This window comes from Schistocerca gregaria, chromosome 2 (assembly GCF_023897955.1).
Source record: "Schistocerca gregaria isolate iqSchGreg1 chromosome 2, iqSchGreg1.2, whole genome shotgun sequence".
Classification (NCBI taxonomy): Eukaryota; Metazoa; Arthropoda; class Insecta; order Orthoptera; family Acrididae; genus Schistocerca; species Schistocerca gregaria.
The window spans coordinates 536,045,899-536,067,714 of NC_064921.1; the positions used below are offsets into that span (position 1 = coordinate 536,045,899).

The following is a 21,816-nucleotide window of genomic DNA, read 5'->3' on the forward strand; positions in this document are numbered from 1 at the left end:
CCGAAAGGCCACAGCGATGATGTTTCTTTGAATGGTTCGCACGCTGACACTTGTTGATGACCCAGCACTGAAATCCGCAACAATTTTCGGAAGGGTTGCATTTCTGTCGCGTTGAACAATTGTCTTCAGTCGTTGTTTGGTCCGTTCTTGCTAGATCTTTTTCAGGTCGAAGCGATGTCGGAGATTTGATGTTTTATCGGATACCTGATATTCATGGTGCACTCGTGAATGTTCGTACGCGAAAATGCACACTTCACCGCTAATTCGGAGATGCTGTGTCCCATCGCTCGTGAGCCGACTGTAACAACACGTTGAAACTCACTTAAATCTTGATAACCTGCCATTGTAGCAGCAGTATCCTATCTAACAACGATGCCAGGCACTTGTTGTCTTTTATAGGCGTTGCCAACCGTAGCGCCGTATTCGGCCTGTTTACGTATCTCTGCATTTGAACACGCACGGTTATACCAGTTTATTTGGCGCTTCAGCGTATTTTTTGAACAATTTAAAACAAAATTATATTGATGTTCTGATATTTTAGTAAGTTAGTACGTTGTGTTATGTAATACTTCAAAAGCTAAGCTACACAGATTATGACAGGCCAAGAAACTAATTAATGCAGCAGTACACTTCAAAGTGACATGGACACATGGGACTGTTTTCTGACGTAGTCGCCAAGTCACTATAAAAAATGGTCGGAACCTTCTACCAACCATTCGATTAATCGACAATAGAAATTCGTTCCTTGGTCGAGAAGCTTTTCGAGAATTGCTGTGTGACCGTCCTCATCACTGGAAAATCTGCAACTGATGCAACTCAGTTGGTAGATTACCTGGAAATTGTCGTCTGTGTATGACTTCCCTTCCCGATCAACATCACCAATGTTAGTGTGGCCTTGATCAAACTGTTTGCACCATTTCATCGTGGCTGGACGCGACACTGTATTCGATCCATACGTGACCAGATGTTCATAGTGAATCTGTGCATGATTTAGACGTTTTGGCCACGGCAATCAAGCAATCTCACATACTTCAATTTTGGAGTATGTTTTCGATAATAGCGTCATTTCATACACAGGTGATGATGAACCTGTTAACCGTACCACTGCAGATCTTTGCCTGCAGTGGATCCGGAACATACACAATGTTACGACAATGCACCACTCTTGTTGTGCAAGAGTCTTACTATGGGACGACAAGTCTAACTTAATTTTTGAAGACCCTTCATATTATTTAGAAGTCACCTTAGAGCATTGTCAAGAATACCAGTATCTGTTAATTGTTTTTATTTAGCTTTAAATATAACTGATGTCATGATGTCCTGGCTAATTCTGTTATGGTGGCACTAAATTACGTCTTCACCATTCAGCACCGGGAAATGGCATGTTGCGAGGCTGTGAACCAGCGACCCCCTTTTAAATAACGTTGTAGTTCTGAAAAGTCTTTAAAGGAACTGGTGGACTCTTTTGTCCAGTCTACGAAGCAAACTGGCACAATAGTTAGCACACTGGACTCTCATTCGAGAGGACTATGATTCAAATCCCTCCCCAACCAGTCATTCAGATTTATGTGTTCCATGATTTTCCTAAGTCACTTCAGAAAAATGCCGGGATGATTACTTTGAAAGAGTACAGCCGATTTTCTTTCCCATCCTTCCGTATTCCGAGCTCGTACTCGGTCTCTAATCAAGATGTTAAACTCTAATCTTCCTTCCTTCCGTTATTATTCAGTACAGAGTAGTTTTCTGTGGCAATTAGTAACAACTGAAATTCTGTTTTATGTGCCAGCCTGTCGGTCAAATAGGTACCATTTCTGAACTGATATACAGGTAGTAGGGACATTACCCAATCTTGTTGTCTAAATCGTTTTTTACATTACTGATTGAACTATCCAAGTCGTTTTTTAAGTTACCAGTAGTCCAACTTCAATGGGTCAACATACAACCGTTCAGCACGCTCATTGAACTTTAGCATGTACGTTAAAGTTGCTACGGGCTCCTCCAGTTGCTACAGACCTGCATCACTAGGCGACTTCTTCGTTTCTTACACCATTGCTGTGACTGACATCATCACTGCTCAGTGTTGCTGTACTTACTGCACGACCCGCAGCTCTGCCTGGATGAGCCCCTTTGAGATGAGACGCGCTGCTCACCAATGTTCCCAGCTGTTCCCAGCAGCGGTCAACTACTTCTTACTGTGCGCTGTTTTAAACACGCTGGCACACGTTGCACGTCGATGTCCAGCACTGCTGTAACCCACCATTTCCTTCGTGAAATCCTGCGCTAACAAATGTTAGTTTCACAAACTATTACAGACAGAAAGCTATGTATGTGACCGTATAACTCACCCAAGTTAGGGTCCAGCACTCGCGGGCGAGACAGGAACTGAAGTGGAAGGTAGCAAAGCAAATGCTGAAATGCTTAACTCCGCTTCGAAATGTTTCTTTATAAAGGAAAGCCCAAAAAATTGCTCCAATTTACTCCTCGCACCACTGAAAAGATGAGTGATGTTCAGAAACAGCTGAAATAGCTAAAACTGAACAAAGCTCCAAGGCCCGATAGAACCACTATCAGATTCTATACTGAATTTGCTGCTTAGTCCCTCTTTTAACTATCATCTATCGTAGATCCCTGGAACAACAAATCGGGCCCAGTAGTTGGAAGAGAGCACAGGTCACAACAGTTTACAAGAATGTTAGTAGGTCTGATTCACGAAACTACCGACCAATAGTCCTGGCGTCGATTTGTCACAGAATTTTAGAAACTATTCTGAATTCACACTTTGTGAGATATCTCGAACAAAACGACCTCCTCCATGCCAACCATCACCAATTTCGCAATATCGTTCATGCGAAAGTCAGTTCACAATGTTCTAACAATTTTCTGAAAGGTTTGAATCAAGATTTCCGGAAAGCATTTGACTCAGTAGAATATATACGGTTATTATTAAAAGTACGATCATATCGAGTATCAAGCGCAACCTGTGACTGGACTGAGGATTTTTTGGTAGGAAGGACGCAGCATGTTATCTCTATGGAGCGCCATCGTCAGATCTCGAAGTAACTTCGGGGCTGCCGTAGGGAAGTAAGCTGGGACGCTTGTTGTTTATGTTGTATGTTAATGACATTGCGGACAATACTGGTGGTAACCTCAGACTTTTTGCAGATGATGCAATAATCTACACTCATGCTCATAAATTAAGGATGATGCTGATGCATGGTGAAACAACGCTTTGGTGGGCGGTTTGAGGGTTTAAATCACCTCGGGGTATGACTATGTGGTGCATTTGACCTGCGGTTGTCGCACGCTGGCGCTGGCAGCAGTCCACATACGTAGAGGTGTGTAGGTGCATGTCAGAGTACGGTACAGCGAGTAAGTGTGCAGACGTTTTCAGACATGCTAATGGTGACTGTGTGTTGAAAGTGGCTCAAAGAACACATATTGACAACGTTATGAGAGGTAGAATACTAGGGCGACTGGAGGCTGGTCAAACACAGGTCATAGCACGGGCCCTCCGTGTGCTACAAAGTGTGATCTCAAGATTATTGCAACGACTCCAGCAGACAGGAAACGTGTCCAGGCGCTACAGTACGGGACGTCCTCAGTGTACAACACCACAAGAAGACCGATATCTCACTACCAGTGCCTGCAGACGGCCACGTATTAATGCAGGTAGCCTTGCTCGGGCCCTTGCTGCAGCCACTGGAACAGTTGCTCCAGACACACAGCCTACAGACGACTGAACAGACATGGTTTATTCGCCTGGAGACCGGCAAGGTGCATTCCACTGACCCCTGGTCACAGGAGAGTCCGTAATGCCTGGTGTCAAGAACACAGTACAAGGTAATTGGCAGGTCGTGGTTTGATGGTGTGGGGTGGGATTATGATTGGTGCACGTACACCCCTGCATGTCTTTGACAGAGGAACTGTAACAGGTCAGGTGTATCGGGAGGTCATTTTGCACTAGCATGTCCGGCTTTTCAGGGGAGTAGTGGGTTCCACCTTCCTCCTGATGGAGGCTAACGAGCGGCCCCACCGAGCTGCCATCGTGGAGGAGTACCTTGAAAAAGAAGATATCAGGCGAATGGAATGGCCTGCCTGTTCTCCAGACCTAAATCCCATCGACAACGTCTGGGATGCTATCGGTCAACGTATCGCTGCATATCTTCCAACCCCTAGGACACTTCAGTAGGTCTGACAAGCACTGGTGCAAGAATGGGAGGCTATACCTCAGCAGCTGCTCGACCACCTGATCCAGAGTATGCCAAACCGTTGTGCGGCCTGTGTACGTGTGTATGGTGATCATATCCCGTATTGATGTCGGAGTACATGGGCAGGAAACAGTGGCGTTTTGTATCACGGTTTTCTCAACTTTTCACCAATACCGTGTACTTACAGATCTGTGTCGTGTGTGTTCCCTAAGTGCCTATGGTATTAGCGCCAGTTTTGTGTAGTGCCAAGTTGTGTAGCACCACATTCTGCAATTATCCTTAATTTATTAGCGTGAGTGTACAATGAAATACTTTACTGCATAAATGCACTGACGGGAGAAAAATCGCAACACCAAGAAGGAGTTGTGTGACATAAACGGAAGTTGGTAGAAATGTTTCTACATCTGAAAGATGATGTCCATTCCAGTTTCGCGCCAGTCGCTTAAGAGTGACACTAGTAGCGCCACTATGAGGTTGCAAATAAGGTTTGCATTAAATAAACGCTGTAACAATCGTGAGCATTAGTTACCTTCAAGACTGGACGTGTTGAGTTGATGTTAGTGAAGAATACCTTACGGCGACAAAGACGCCATTATCAGCACCTCACTGACTTTGAACAACCTCGTTTTATAGGGCTACAAGAAGCTGGATGTTCCTTCTGCGATACTGCAGAAACACTTGGCAGGAATGTAGCCACTGTACATGAATTCTGGCTGCGGTGGTCAGGAGAATGTATGGTCGCAAGAAGACGGGGCTCCTTATATTCACTTGGCACTACCGAGAGGGAAGACCATCGTGTTCGGCGTATGGCTATGACGCATCGCACTGCATGTGCAGCAGTAATATGAGCAACAGTTGGCACCACAGTGACACACCAAACTACTGCAAATTTATTATTTCGATGAACAGCTACTAGCCAGAAGCCCGTAGCGTACATTCTACTGATAAAGATCCACCGCCTATTGCGACTTTAATGGAGCCAAGTGAGACTCCATTGAAGGACGGTATGGAGGCCTGCTGTATTTTCTAATGAAAGTTGACTGTACTTCGGTGCCAATAACGGCCAGCTGAAAGCCTGCAACGAACCTTTCTGCGTGCTAGAAGCACTGGACCTACACCTGCAGTTATGGTCTGGCGTGCGATTTCGTACGACAGCAGGAATACTCTCGTGGTTATGCCATGCACCCTGACTAAAAATTTGTACGTCATTCTTGTGAATCGACCTCCTGTGCTGTCATCCATGAACAGGATTCCAGGGCTGTTGTAACCAAACATGTTGCCTTAGCCTGCTCAATCATTAGATCAGTCTCCAGTCAAGCACGTATGGGATATCATAGGACGACAACTCTAGCGTTATCCACAAACAACATCCCACATACTCATATCGGGCCCCTGTACAACGCAATGCATGTACGTTTTCATGTTTGAATTCAATATTCTGGCGGGTACACGGGTTATTAATATACCAGAATTTCTCAATTGCATTGACTTATCTCACATTTACATTAACCTGTGATCTTGCAGAGTTAATTTCTTAAGTATGTTACCTAGATGAGTATATTCCAGGAAGTACACAAACCTAGGGAAGAATTTACCAAGTTTTTTGCGGTGCCTCGTCGTCACCCGTTGTTCCGGTAATGATGAAGTTACTCACATTGGTGAGCTCTTCAGAAGCACAGACTACCCTGAAGCAACGTGTAATGTACCTCAAAAATAAAAGAAAAAAATCGAGCTGTATTACAAGTATGAACAGGGTGCGTGGAGTTAAACGTTTCTGTAGTGTAAAGAGAGTTCATATCATTAGCTCTAGCTGTAGTTATCAAATTAAGAAAATAAACTTGAACAAAATATCTGTGCTATGTTATTACTTTGAGTACACACATTTTGCTACAAAGTTCGTCCTAGTACACAGTTTGCGAAGTGAAGATACGAAAATAATCTAAACCTTTACTGATTTTTTTCTCACTTACAGTACTCTCTCTCCCCAATACCCAACATAATATTTGAGCTCGCGAGGATGCTTTACGACACTTTCCCGAACCGGATCAGTGGATGCATTCGGACCTGAGGGGGTGCAACGTCGTACTGATAAGTGTACTCACACTGCGAAGTTCTTTGTAAATCAGACACGATTTTGTTATCACTGAAATATCATCACGTACTCTCTCAATCCTGAAAGTTTCATTTGGTTTCCTGCTCACTTTCTGTGTGCTTCATATTTTTTTCAGGCAGTGTATTGTAATAGTAATACCTGTTCAGATGGTACCTGCTTGTCCAAACTTATAACGGCACCACTCGTAGTCTTTCAACTCGCCGCTTCAAAGCCTCTGTAGTATGCAACATTATGATCACTATTTTTAGAACTGGTACAGCTTACCTGTTTAGATGGTACCTGCTTGTGCAAACTTATAACGGCACCACTCGTAGCCTTTCAACTCGCCGCTTCAAAGCCTCTGTAGTATGCAACATTATGATCACTATTTTTAGAACTGGTACAGCTTACCTGTTTAGATGGTACCTGCTTGTGCAAACTTATAACGGCAACACTCGTAGTCTTTCAACTCGCCGCTTCAAAGCCTCTGTAGTATGCAACATTATGATCACTATTTTTAGAACTGGTACAGCTTACCTGTTTAGATGGTACCTGCTTGTGCAAACTTATAACGGCACCACTCGTAGTCTTTCAACTCGCCGCTTCAAAGCCTCTGTAGTATGCAACATTATGATCACTATTTTTAGAACTGGTACAGCTTACCTGTTTAGATGGTACCTGCTTGTGCAAACTTATAACGGCACCACTCGTAGTCTTTCAACTCGCCGCTTCAAAGCCTCTGTAGTATGCAACATTATGATCACTATTTTTAGAACTGGTACAGCTTACCTGTTTAGATGGTACCTGCTTGTGCAAACTTATAACGGCACCACTCGTAGTCTTTCAACTCGCCGCTTCAAAGCCTCTGTAGTATGCAACATTATGATCACTATTTTTAGAACTGGTACAGCTTACCTGTTTAGATGGTACCTGCTTGTGCAAACTTATAACGGCACCACTCGTAGTCTTTCAACTCGCCGCTTCAAAGCCTCTGTAGTATGCAACATTATAATCACTATTTTTAGAACTGGTACAGCTTACCTGTTTAGATGGTACCTGCTTGTGCAAACTTATAACGGCACCACTCGTAGTCTTTCAACTCGCCGCTTCAAAGCCTCTGTAGTATGCAACATTATGATCACTATTTTTAGAACTGGTACAGCTTACCTGTTTAGATGGTACCTGCTTGTGCAAACTTATAACGGCACCACTCGTAGTCTTTCAACTCGCCGCTTCAAAGCCTCTGTAGTATGCAACATTATAATCACTATTTTTAGAACTGGTACAGCTTACCTGTTTAGATGGTACCTGCTTGTGCAAACTTATAACGGCACCACTCGTAGTCTTTCAACTCGCCGCTTCAAAGCCTCTGTAGTATGCAACATTATGATCACTATTTTTAGAACTGGTACAGCTTACCTGTTTAGATGGTACCTGCTTGTGCAAACTTATAACGGCACCACTCGTAGTCTTTCAACTCGCCGCTTCTAAGCCTCTGTAGTATGCAACATTATGATCACTATTTTTAGAACTGGTACAGCTTACCTGTTTAGATGGTACCTGCTTGTGCAAACTTATAACGGCACCACTCGTAGTCTTTCAACTCGCCGCTTCAAAGCCTCTGTAGTATGCAACATTATAATCACTATTTTTAGAACTGGTACAGGTTACCTGTTTAGATGGTACCTGCTTGTGCAAACTTATAACGGCACCACTCGTAGTCTTTCAACTCGCCGCTTCAAAGCCTCTGTAGTATGCAACATTATGATCACTATTTTTAGAACTGGTACAGCTTACCTGTTTAGATGGTACCTGCTTGTGCAAACTTATAACGGCACCACTCGTAGTCTTTCAACTCGCCGCTTCAAAGCCTCTGTAGTATGCAACATTATGATCACTATTTTTAGAACTGGTACAGCTTACCTGTTTAGATGGTACCTGCTTGTGCAAACTTATAACGGCACCACTCGTAGTCTTTCAACTCGCCGCTTCAAAGCCTCTGTAGTATGCAACATTATGATCACTATTTTTAGAACTGGTACAGCTTACCTGTTTAGATGGTACCTGCTTGTGCAAACTTATAACGGCACCACTCGTAGTCTTTCAACTCGCCGCTTCAAAGCCTCTGTAGTATGCAACATTATGATCACTATTTTTAGAACTGGTACAGCTTACCTGTTTAGATGGTACCTGCTTGTGCAAACTTATAACGGCACCACTCGTAGTCTTTCAACTCGCCGCTTCAAAGCCTCTGTAGTATGCAACATTATAATCACTATTTTTAGAACTGGTACAGCTTACCTGTTTAGATGGTACCTGCTTGTGCAAACTTATAACGGCACCACTCGTAGTCTTTCAACTCGCCGCTTCAAAGCCTCTGTAGTATGCAACATTATGATCACTATTTTTAGAACTGGTACAGCTTACCTGTTTAGATGGTACCTGCTTGTGCAAACTTATAACGGCACCACTCGTAGTCTTTCAACTCGCCGCTTCAAAGCCTCTGTAGTATGCAACATTATAATCACTATTTTTAGAACTGGTACAGCTTACCTGTTTAGATGGTACCTGCTTGTGCAAACTTATAACGGCACCACTCGTAGTCTTTCAACTCGCCGCTTCAAAGCCTCTGTAGTATGCAACATTATGATCACTATTTTTAGAACTGGTACAGCTTACCTGTTTAGATGGTACCTGCTTGTGCAAACTTATAACGGCACCACTCGTAGTCTTTCAACTCGCCGCTTCTAAGCCTCTGTAGTATGCAACATTATGATCACTATTTTTAGAACTGGTACAGCTTACCTGTTTAGATGGTACCTGCTTGTGCAAACTTATAACGGCACCACTCGTAGTCTTTCAACTCGCCGCTTCAAAGCCTCTGTAGTATGCAACATTATAATCACTATTTTTAGAACTGGTACAGGTTACCTGTTTAGATGGTACCTGCTTGTGCAAACTTATAACGGCACCACTCGTAGTCTTTCAACTCGCCGCTTCAAAGCCTCTGTAGTATGCAACATTATGATCACTATTTTTAGAACTGGTACAGCTTACCTGTTTAGATGGTACCTGCTTGTGCAAACTTATAACGGCACCACTCGTAGTCTTTCAACTCGCCGCTTCAAAGCCTCTGTAGTATGCAACATTATGATCACTATTTTTAGAACTGGTACAGCTTACCTGTTTAGATGGTACCTGCTTGTGCAAACTTATAACGGCACCACTCGTAGTCTTTCAACTCGCCGCTTCAAAGCCTCTGTAGTATGCAACATTATGATCACTATTTTTAGAACTGGTACAGCTTACCTGTTTAGATGGTACCTGCTTGTGCAAACTTATAACGGCACCACTCGTAGTCTTTCAACTCGCCGCTTCAAAGCCTCTGTAGTATGCAACATTATGATCACTATTTTTAGAACTGGTACAGCTTACCTGTTTAGATGGTACCTGCTTGTGCAAACTTATAACGGCACCACTCGTAGTCTTTCAACTCGCCGCTTCAAAGCCTCTGTAGTATGCAACATTATAATCACTATTTTTAGAACTGGTACAGCTTACCTGTTTAGATGGTACCTGCTTGTGCAAACTTATAACGGCACCACTCGTAGTCTTTCAACTCGCCGCTTCAAAGCCTCTGTAGTATGCAACATTATAATCACTATTTTTAGAACTGGTACAGCTTACCTGTTTAGATGGTACCTGCTTGTGCAAACTTATAACGGCACCACTCATAGTCTATCAACTCGCCGCTTCAAAGCCTCTGTAGTATGCAACATTATAATCACTATTTTTAGAACTGGTACAGCTTACCTGTTTAGATGGTACCTGCTTGTGCAAACTTATAACGGCACCACTCGTAGTCTTTCAACTCGCCGCTTCAAAGCCTCTGTAGTATGCAACATTATAATCACTATTTTTAGAACTGGTACAGCTTACCTGTTTAGATGGTACCTGCTTGTGCAAACTTATAACGGCACCACTCGTAGTCTTTCAACTCGCCGCTTCAAAGCCTCTGGAGTATGCAACATTATAATCACTATTTTTAGAACTGGTACAGCTTACCTGTTTAGATGGTACCTGCTTGTGCAAACTTATAACGGCACCACTAGTAGTCTTTCAACTCGCCACTTCAAAGCCTCTGTAGTATGCAACATTATAATCACTATTTTTAGAACTGGTACAGCTTACCTGTTTAGATGGTACCTGCTTGTGCAAATTTATAACGGCACCACTCGTAGTCTTTCAACTCGCCCCTTCAAAGCCTCTGTAGTATGCAACATTATAATCACTATTTTTAGAACTGGTACAGCTTACCTGTTTAGATGGTACCTGCTTGTGCAAACTTATAACGGCACCACTCGTAGTCTTTCAACTCGCCGCTTCAAAGCCTCTGTAGTATGCAACATTATGATCACTATTTTTAGAACTGGTACAGCTTACCTGTTTAGATGGTACCTGCTTGTGCAAACTTATAACGGCACCACTCGTAGTCTTTCAACTCGCCGCTTCAAAGCCTCTGTAGTATGCAACATTATAATCACTATTTTTAGAACTGGTACAGCTTACCTGTTTAGATGGTACCTGCTTGTGCAAACTTATAACGGCACCACTCGTAGTCTTTCAACTCGCCGCTTCAAAGCCTCTGTAGTATGCAACATTATGATCACTATTTTTAGAACTGGTACAGCTTACCTGTTTAGATGGTACCTGCTTGTGCAAACTTATAACGGCACCACTCGTAGTCTTTCAACTCGCCGCTTCAAAGCCTCTGTAGTATGCAACATTATGATCACTATTTTTAGAACTGGTACAGCTTACCTGTTTAGATGGTACCTGCTTGTGCAAACTTATAACGGCACCACTCGTAGTCTTTCAACTCGCCGCTTCAAAGCCTCTGTAGTATGCAACATTATGATCACTATTTTTAGAACTGGTACAGCTTACCTGTTTAGATGGTACCTGCTTGTGCAAACTTATAACGGCACCACTCGTAGTCTTTCAACTCGCCGCTTCAAAGCCTCTGTAGTATGCAACATTATGATCACTATTTTTAGAACTGGTACAGCTTACCTGTTTAGATGGTACCTGCTTGTGCAAACTTATAACGGCACCACTCGTAGTCTTTCAACTCGCCGCTTCAAAGCCTCTGTAGTATGCAACATTATAATCACTATTTTTAGAACTGGTACAGCTTACCTGTTTAGATGGTACCTGCTTGTGCAAACTTATAACGGCACCACTCGTAGTCTTTCAACTCGCCGCTTCAAAGCCTCTGTAGTATGCAACATTATGATCACTATTTTTAGAACTGGTACAGCTTACCTGTTTAGATGGTACCTGCTTGTGCAAACTTATAACGGCACCACTCGTAGTCTTTCAACTCGCCGCTTCAAAGCCTCTGTAGTATGCAACATTATAATCACTATTTTTAGAACTGGTACAGCTTACCTGTTTAGATGGTACCTGCTTGTGCAAACTTATAACGGCACCACTCGTAGTCTTTCAACTCGCCGCTTCAAAGCCTCTGTAGTATGCAACATTATGATCACTATTTTTAGAACTGGTACAGCTTACCTGTTTAGATGGTACCTGCTTGTGCAAACTTATAACGGCACCACTCGTAGTCTTTCAACTCGCCGCTTCTAAGCCTCTGTAGTATGCAACATTATGATCACTATTTTTAGAACTGGTACAGCTTACCTGTTTAGATGGTACCTGCTTGTGCAAACTTATAACGGCACCACTCGTAGTCTTTCAACTCGCCGCTTCAAAGCCTCTGTAGTATGCAACATTATAATCACTATTTTTAGAACTGGTACAGGTTACCTGTTTAGATGGTACCTGCTTGTGCAAACTTATAACGGCACCACTCGTAGTCTTTCAACTCGCCGCTTCAAAGCCTCTGTAGTATGCAACATTATGATCACTATTTTTAGAACTGGTACAGCTTACCTGTTTAGATGGTACCTGCTTGTGCAAACTTATAACGGCACCACTCGTAGTCTTTCAACTCGCCGCTTCAAAGCCTCTGTAGTATGCAACATTATGATCACTATTTTTAGAACTGGTACAGCTTACCTGTTTAGATGGTACCTGCTTGTGCAAACTTATAACGGCACCACTCGTAGTCTTTCAACTCGCCGCTTCAAAGCCTCTGTAGTATGCAACATTATGATCACTATTTTTAGAACTGGTACAGCTTACCTGTTTAGATGGTACCTGCTTGTGCAAACTTATAACGGCACCACTCGTAGTCTTTCAACTCGCCGCTTCAAAGCCTCTGTAGTATGCAACATTATGATCACTATTTTTAGAACTGGTACAGCTTACCTGTTTAGATGGTACCTGCTTGTGCAAACTTATAACGGCACCACTCGTAGTCTTTCAACTCGCCGCTTCAAAGCCTCTGTAGTATGCAACATTATAATCACTATTTTTAGAACTGGTACAGCTTACCTGTTTAGATGGTACCTGCTTGTGCAAACTTATAACGGCACCACTCGTAGTCTTTCAACTCGCCGCTTCAAAGCCTCTGTAGTATGCAACATTATAATCACTATTTTTAGAACTGGTACAGCTTACCTGTTTAGATGGTACCTGCTTGTGCAAACTTATAACGGCACCACTCATAGTCTATCAACTCGCCGCTTCAAAGCCTCTGTAGTATGCAACATTATAATCACTATTTTTAGAACTGGTACAGCTTACCTGTTTAGATGGTACCTGCTTGTGCAAACTTATAACGGCACCACTCGTAGTCTTTCAACTCGCCGCTTCAAAGCCTCTGTAGTATGCAACATTATAATCACTATTTTTAGAACTGGTACAGCTTACCTGTTTAGATGGTACCTGCTTGTGCAAACTTATAACGGCACCACTCGTAGTCTTTCAACTCGCCGCTTCAAAGCCTCTGGAGTATGCAACATTATAATCACTATTTTTAGAACTGGTACAGCTTACCTGTTTAGATGGTACCTGCTTGTGCAAACTTATAACGGCACCACTAGTAGTCTTTCAACTCGCCACTTCAAAGCCTCTGTAGTATGCAACATTATAATCACTATTTTTAGAACTGGTACAGCTTACCTGTTTAGATGGTACCTGCTTGTGCAAATTTATAACGGCACCACTCGTAGTCTTTCAACTCGCCCCTTCAAAGCCTCTGTAGTATGCAACATTATAATCACTATTTTTAGAACTGGTACAGCTTACCTGTTTAGATGGTACCTGCTTGTGCAAACTTATAACGGCACCACTCGTAGTCTTTCAACTCGCCGCTTCAAAGCCTCTGTAGTATGCAACATTATGATCACTATTTTTAGAACTGGTACAGCTTACCTGTTTAGATGGTACCTGCTTGTGCAAACTTATAACGGCACCACTCGTAGTCTTTCAACTCGCCGCTTCAAAGCCTCTGTAGTATGCAACATTATAATCACTATTTTTAGAACTGGTACAGCTTACCTGTTTAGATGGTACCTGCTTGTGCAAACTTATAACGGCACCACTCGTAGTCTTTCAACTCGCCGCTTCAAAGCCTCTGTAGTATGCAACATTATGATCACTATTTTTAGAACTGGTACAGCTTACCTGTTTAGATGGTACCTGCTTGTGCAAACTTATAACGGCACCACTCGTAGTCTTTCAACTCGCCGCTTCAAAGCCTCTGTAGTATGCAACATTATGATCACTATTTTTAGAACTGGTACAGCTTACCTGTTTAGATGGTACCTGCTTGTGCAAACTTATAACGGCACCACTCGTAGTCTTTCAACTCGCCGCTTCAAAGCCTCTGTAGTATGCAACATTATGATCACTATTTTTAGAACTGGTACAGCTTACCTGTTTAGATGGTACCTGCTTGTGCAAACTTATAACGGCACCACTCGTAGTCTTTCAACTCGCCGCTTCAAAGCCTCTGTAGTATGCAACATTATGATCACTATTTTTAGACCTGGTACAGCTTACCTGTTTAGATGGTACCTGCTTGTGCAAACTTATAACGGCACCACTCGTACTCTTACAACTCGCCGCTTCAAAGCCTCTTTAGTATGCAACATTATAATCACTATTTTTAGAACTGGTACAGCTTACCTGTTTAGATGGTACCTGCTTGTGCAAACTTATAACGGCACCACTCGTAGTCTTTCAACTCGCCGCTTCAAAGCCTCTGTAGTATGCAACATTATAATCACTATTTTTAGAACTGGTACAGCTTACCTGTTTAGATGGTACCTGCTTGTGCAAACTTATAACAGCACCACTCGTAGTCTTTCAACTCGCCACTTCAAAGCCTCTGTAGTATGCAACATTATAATCACTATTTTTAGAACTGGTACAGCTTACCTGTTTAGATGGTACCTGCTTGTGCAAACTTATAACGGCACCACTCGTAGTCTTTCAACTCGCCGCTTCAAAGCCTCTGTAGTATGCAACATTATGATCACTATTTTTAGAACTGGTACAGCTTACCTGTTTAGATGGTACCTGCTTGTGCAAACTTATAACGGCACCACTCGTAGTCTTTCAACTCGCCGCTTCAAAGCCTCTGTAGTATGCAACATTATGATCACTATTTTTAGAATTGGTACAGCTTACCTGTTTAGATGGTACCTGCTTGTGCAAACTTATAACGGCACCACTCGTAGTCTTTCAACTCGCCGCTTCAAAGCCTCTGTAGTATGCAACATTATAATCACTATTTTTAGAACTGGTACAGCTTACCTGTTTAGATGGTACCTGCTTGTGGAAACTTATAACGGCACCACTCGTAGTCTTTCAACTCGCCGCTTCAAAGCCTCTGTAGTATGCAACATTATGATCACTATTTTTAGAACTGGTACAGCTTACCTGTTTAGATGGTACCTGCTTGTGCAAACTTATAACGGCACCACTCGTAGTCTTTCAACTCGCCGCTTCAAAGCCTCTGTAGTATGCAACATTATAATCACTATTTTTAGAACTGGTACAGCTTACCTGTTTAGATGGTACCTGCTTGTGCAAACTTATAACGGGACCACTCGTAGTCTTTCAACTCGCCGCTTCAAAGCCTCTGTAGTATGCAACATTATAATCACTATTTTTAGAACTGGAACAGCTTACCTGTTTAGATGGTACCTGCTTGTGCAAACTTATAACGGCACCACTCGTAGTCTTTAAACTCGCTGCTTCAAAGCCTCTGTAGTATGCAACATTATGATCACTATTTTTAGAACTGGTACAGCTTACCTGTTTAGATGGTACCTGCTTGTGCAAACTTATAACGGCACCACTCGTACTCTTACAACTCGCCGCTTCAAAGCCTCTGTAGTATGCAACATTATAATCACTATTTTTAGAACTGGTACAGCTTACCTGTTTAGATGGTACCTGCTTGTGCAAACTTATAACGGCACCACTAGTAGTCTTTCAACTCGCCGCTTCAAAGCCTCTGTAGTATGCAACATTATAATCACTATTTTTAGAACTGGTACAGCTTACCTGTTTAGATGGTACCTGCTTGTGCAAACTTATAACGGCACCACTCGTAGTCTTTCAACTCGCCGCTTCAAAGCCTCTGTAGTATGCAACATTATAATCACTATTTTTAGAACTGGAACAGCTTACCTGTTTAGATGGTACCTGCTTGTGCAAACTTATAACGGCACCACTCGTAGTCTTTCAACTCGCCGCTTCAAAGCCTCTGTAGTATGCAACATTATGATCACTATTTTTAGAACTGGTACAGCTTACCTGTTTAGATGGTACCTGCTTGTGCAAACTTATAACGACACCACTCGTAGTCTTTCAACTCGCCGCTTCAAAGCCTCTGTAGTATGCAACATTATAATCACTATTTTTAGAACTGGTACAGCTTACCTGTTTAGATGGTACCTGCTTGTGCAAACTTATAACAGCACCACTCGTAGTCTTTCAACTCGCCGCTTCAAAGCCTCTGTAGTATGCAACATTATGATCACTATTTTTAGAACTGGTACAGCTTACCTGTTTAGATGGTACCTGCTTGTGCAAACTTATAACGGCACCACTAGTAGTCTTTCAACTCGCCACTTCAAAGCCTCTGTAGTATGCAACATTATGATCACTATTTTTAGAACTGGTACAGCTTACCTGTTTAGATGGTACCTGCTTGTGCAAACTTATAACGGCACCACTCGTAGTCTTTCAACTCGCCGCTTCAAAGCCTCTGTAGTATGCAACATTATAATCACTATTTTTAGAACTGGTACAGCTTACCTGTTTAGATGGTACCTGCTTGTGCAAACTTATAACGGCACCACTCGTAGTCTTTCAACTCGCCGCTGCAAAGCCTCTGTAGTATGCAACATTATGATCACTATTTTTAGAACTGGTACAGCTTACCTGTTTAGATGGTACCTGCTTGTGCAAACTTATAACAGCACCACTCGTAGTCTTTCAACTCGCCGCTTCAAAGCCTCTGTAGTATGCAACATTATAATCACTATTTTTAGAACTGGTACAGCTTACCTGTTTAGATGGTACCTGCTTGTGCAAACTTATAACGGCACCACTCGTAGTCTTTCAACTCGCCGCTTCAAAGCCTCTGTAGTATGCAACATTATAATCACTATTTTTAGAACTGGTACAGCTTATCTGTTTAGATGGTACCTGCTTGTGCAAACTTATAACAGCACCACTCGTAGTCTTTCAACTCGCCGCTTCAAAGCCTCTGTAGTATGCAACATTATAATCACTATTTTTAGAACTGGTACAGCTTACCTGTTTAGATGGTACCTGCTTGTGCAAACTTATAACAGCACCACTCGTAGTCTTTCAACTCGCCGCTTCCAAGCCTCTGTAGTATGCAACATTATGATCACTATTTTTAGAACTGGTACAGCTTACCTGTTTAGATGGTACCTGCTTGTGCAAACTTATAACAGCACCACTCGTAGTCTTTCAACTCGCCGCTTCAAAGCCTCTGTAGTATGCAACATTATAATCACTATTTTTAGAACTGGTACAGCTTACCTGTTTAGATGGTACCTGCTTGTGCAAACTTATAACAGCACCACTCGTAGTCTTTCAACTCGCCGCTTCAAAGCCTCTGTAGTATGCAACATTATAATCACTATTTTTAGAACTGGTACAGCTTACCTGTTTAGATGGTACCTGCTTGTGCAAACTTATAACGGCACCACTCGTAGTCTTTCAACTCGCCGCTTCAAAGCCTCTGTAGTATGCAACATTATGATCACTATTTTTAGAACTGGTACAGCTTACCTGTTTAGATGGTACCTGCTTGTGCAAACTTATAACAGCACCACTCGTAGTCTTTCAACTCGCCGCTTCAAAGCCTCTGTAGTATGCAACATTATAATCACTATTTTTAGAACTGGTACAGCTTACCTGTTTAGATGGTACCTGCTTGTGCAAACTTATAACAGCACCACTCGTAGTCTTTCAACTCGCCGCTTCCAAGCCTCTGTAGTATGCAACATTATAATCACTATTTTTAGAACTGGTACAGCTTACTTGTTTAGATGGTACCTGCTTGTGCAAACTTATAACGGCACCACTCGTAGTCTTTCAACTCGCCGCTTCAAAGCCTCTGTAGTATGCAACATTATAATCACTATTTTTAGAACTGGTACAGCTTACCTGTTTAGATGGTACCTGCTTGTGCAAACTTATAACGGCACCACTCGTAGTCTTTCAACTCGCCGCTTCAAAGCCTCTGTAGTATGCAACATTATAATCACTATTTTTAGAACTGGTACAGCTTACCTGTTTAGATGGTACCTGCTTGTGCAAACTTATAACAGCACCACTCGTAGTCTTTCAACTCGCCGCTTCCAAGCCTCTGTAGTATGCAACATTATAATCACTATTTTTAGAACTGGTACAGCTTACCTGTTTAGATGGTACCTGCTTGTGCAAACTTATAACGGCACCACTCGTAGTCTTTCAACTCGCCGCTTCAAAGCCTCTGTAGTATGCAACATTATAATCACTATTTTTAGAACTGGTACAGCTTACCTGTTTAGATGGTACCTGCTTGTGCAAACTTATAACGGCACCACTCGTAGTCTTTCAACTCGCCGCTTCAAAGCCTCTGTAGTATGCAACATTATAATCACTATTTTTAGAACTGGTACAGCTTACCTGTTTAGATGGTACCTGCTTGTGCAAACTTATAACAGCACCACTCGTAGTCTTTCAACTCGCCGCTTCAAAGCCTCTGTAGTATGCAACATTATAATCACTATTTTTAGAACTGGTACAGCTTACCTGTTTAGATGGTACCTGCTTGTGCAAACTTATAACGGCACCACTAGTAGTCTTTCAACTCGCCACTTCAAAGCCTCTGTAGTATGCAACATTATAATCACTATTTTTAGAACTGGTACAGCTTACCTGTTTAGATGGTACCTGCTTGTGCAAACTTATAACGGCACCACTAGTAGTCTTTCAACTCGCCACTTCAAAGCCTCTGTAGTATGCAACATTATAATCACTATTTTTAGAACTGGTACAGCTTACCTGTTTAGATGGTACCTGCTTGTGCAAACTTATAACGGCACCACTCGTAGTCTTTCAACTCGCCGCTTCAAAGCCTCTGTAGTATGCAACATTATGATCACTATTTTTAGAACTGGTACAGCTTACCTGTTTAGATGGTACCTGCTTGTGCAAACTTATAACGGCACCACTAGTAGTCTTTCAACTCGCCACTTCAAAGCCTCTGTAGTATGCAACATTATAATCACTATTTTTAGAACTGGTACAGCTTACCTGTTTAGATGGTACCTGCTTGTGCAAACTTATAACGGCACCACTAGTAGTCTTTCAACTCGCCGCTTCAAAGCCTCTGTAGTATGCAACATTATGATCACTATTTTTAGAACTGGTACAGCTTACCTGTTTAGATGGTACCTGCTTGTGCAAACTTATAACGGCACCACTAGTAGTCTTTCAACTCGCCACTTCAAAGCCTCTGTAGTATGCAACATTATAATCACTATTTTTAGAACTGGTACAGCTTACCTGTTTAGATGGTACCTGCTTGTGCAAACTTATAACGGCACCACTAGTAGTCTTTCAACTCGCCGCTTCAAAGCCTCTGTAGTATGCAACATTATAATCACTATTTTTAGAACTGGTACAGCTTACCTGTTTAGATGGTACCTGCTTGTGCAAACTTATAACGGCACCACTAGTAGTCTTTCAACTCGCCACTTCAAAGCCTCTGTAGTATGCAACATTATAATCACTATTTTTAGAACTGGTACAGCTTACCTGTTTAGATGGTACCTGCTTGTGCAAACTTATAACGGCACCACTCGTAGTCTTTCAACTCGCCGCTTCAAAGCCTCTGTAGTATGCAACATTATAATCACTATTTTTAGAACTGGTACGGCTTACCTGTTTAGATGGTACCTGCTTGTGCAAACTTATAACGGCACCACTAGTAGTCTTTCAACTCGCCACTTCAAAGCCTCTGTAGTATGCAACATTATAATCACTATTTTTAGAACTGGTACAGCTTACCTGTTTAGATGGTACCTGCTTGTGCAAACTTATAACGGCACCACTCGTAGTCTTTCAACTCGCCGCTTCAAAGCCTCTGTAGTATGCAACATTATAATCACTATTTTTAGAACTGGTACAGCTTACCTGTTTAGATGGTACCTGCTTGTGCAAACTTATAACGGCACCACTCGTAGTCTTTCAACTCGCCGCTTCAAAGCCTCTGTAGTATGCAACATTATAATCACTATTTTTAGAACTGGTACAGTTTCATCAACGTAAAAATGGAATATGGTGCTCAAATTTCAGCTTGCTAGAAAATCTATATGGAGTACATACTCTACAACACTTTCGCTGATTCCGAATGAAATTTGGCATTTTCGGGAAAAATTAGAAGAAAAGCAAAAGTAGCGATACATGGGCTTCAGGGTGATTTTTTATGATCAAATAAATCTACGATAAAAATATCAAATTTGATTCTTTAATATCTTCACCTTCATCAGTGTTCTGCTCTAGGGCAGGTCTTCCCACCTAGATATCTATGTAGTCCTGTCATTTTGCTACCATCTTCGTTTTCTCATAATTGTTTTCTATACTTATACTGTTCTTCATCTGGTATCTTATGGGTCTTCTTCTTCTTCTTCCATTCATCGTTCCTTCCATAGCATCCATCAGTAAACAATTTCTTCTCATTCAGCGTTCAAGTCAGTTGTCTTTCCTCTCCCTGATTACCTTTCAAATTTCTCTCTTGCCCTGCTCTTCTGAACACCTCCTCATTACTCACCCCTTTACCCCTTCCATCTTCCTACAAATCCGCATCTCAAATGTTTCTATTCTTCTTTCTTCCTCTTTCTTCGGTATCTATGTCTCAACTCCGTATAGTGTCATGCTCCATATGAAGCACTTTGCCAGTCCGTTCTTCAGGTCGCTGTCCATGCACCCACATAGAAGCCTCCTCTTCTTATTAAATGCCTTCTTGGCATATCTATACGTGTTTTCACCTCTTTATCACATCTCATGTTGCCCGTAATAATGCTTCCCAGATATTTAAAAACACTAACTTGTTCTATATCTTCCTGTTCTAACTTTATAGTTGTTTTTACTTTTCTTGCACTTATCACCATACGTGTTGCCCTTTTCTCATTAAGTCTTTTTCAGAAGACCTCATAGGTCTTATTAATTATTTCGACATTCGAGTCATACTTCTTTCGTTCTTCTGCGAATAAGACTATATTATCCGCAAATCGAATAGATTCTGTCTTCCTACTACCAACCCGCACTCCCACATTTTTTTTCCAAACCATTTTGAATAATATGCTCCAAATGTACGTTAAAGTATCGGGAGAGACAGCAGCCTTACCTTACTCCCCTTCCAATTGTGCTTTTCTCTGTCATCTTATTCCCAATCTGAACTCGTATTTTCTGCTGTAAATATAGGTTTTTTATCAGCCTTCTATTCCTCGAGTAGACTACATACTTCCTTAGAATGTCGATTAATTTATTCCAATGTAATCTATCAAAGGCTTTCTACAAGTCAGTGAAAACAGCATAAACTTCTCTTCCTCTTTGAAAGAGCACGGCCGATTTTCTTCCCCATCCTTCCGTAACTGAACTTGTACTCGGTCTCTAATCACCTCGTTGTCGCCAGGACGTTGAATCCTAATCTTCCTTCTTTAGTTTATTATTCAGTACAGAGTAGTTTTCTGTGGCAATTAGTAACAACTGGAATTCTGTTTTATGTGCCAGCCTGTCGGTCAAATAGATACCATTTCTGAAATGATATACAGATGGTATGGACATTTGCTATCTTAGTGTCTAAATAATTTTTTACATTAGCCATTAAACTATCCAAGTGACGTTCAGAAACAGGTGAAATCGCTAAAATTGAACAAAGCTCCAAGGCCCAATAGAACCACTATCAGATTCTATACTGAATTTGTTGTTTAGTCCCTCTTTTATCTATGATCTATCGTAGATCCCTCGAACAAAAAAACTTCAAACTCATGATCTATTGTTCTTATA

General features: G+C 41.8%; 1 protein-coding gene across 1 annotated transcript in view; it reads left to right on the forward strand.

Moving 5' to 3' along the window:
* LOC126330717 (agrin-like) overlaps positions 1-21,816 on the forward strand; it is a 195,961-nt gene that overhangs the window by 81,522 nt on the left and 92,623 nt on the right. The window lies entirely within an intron of this gene.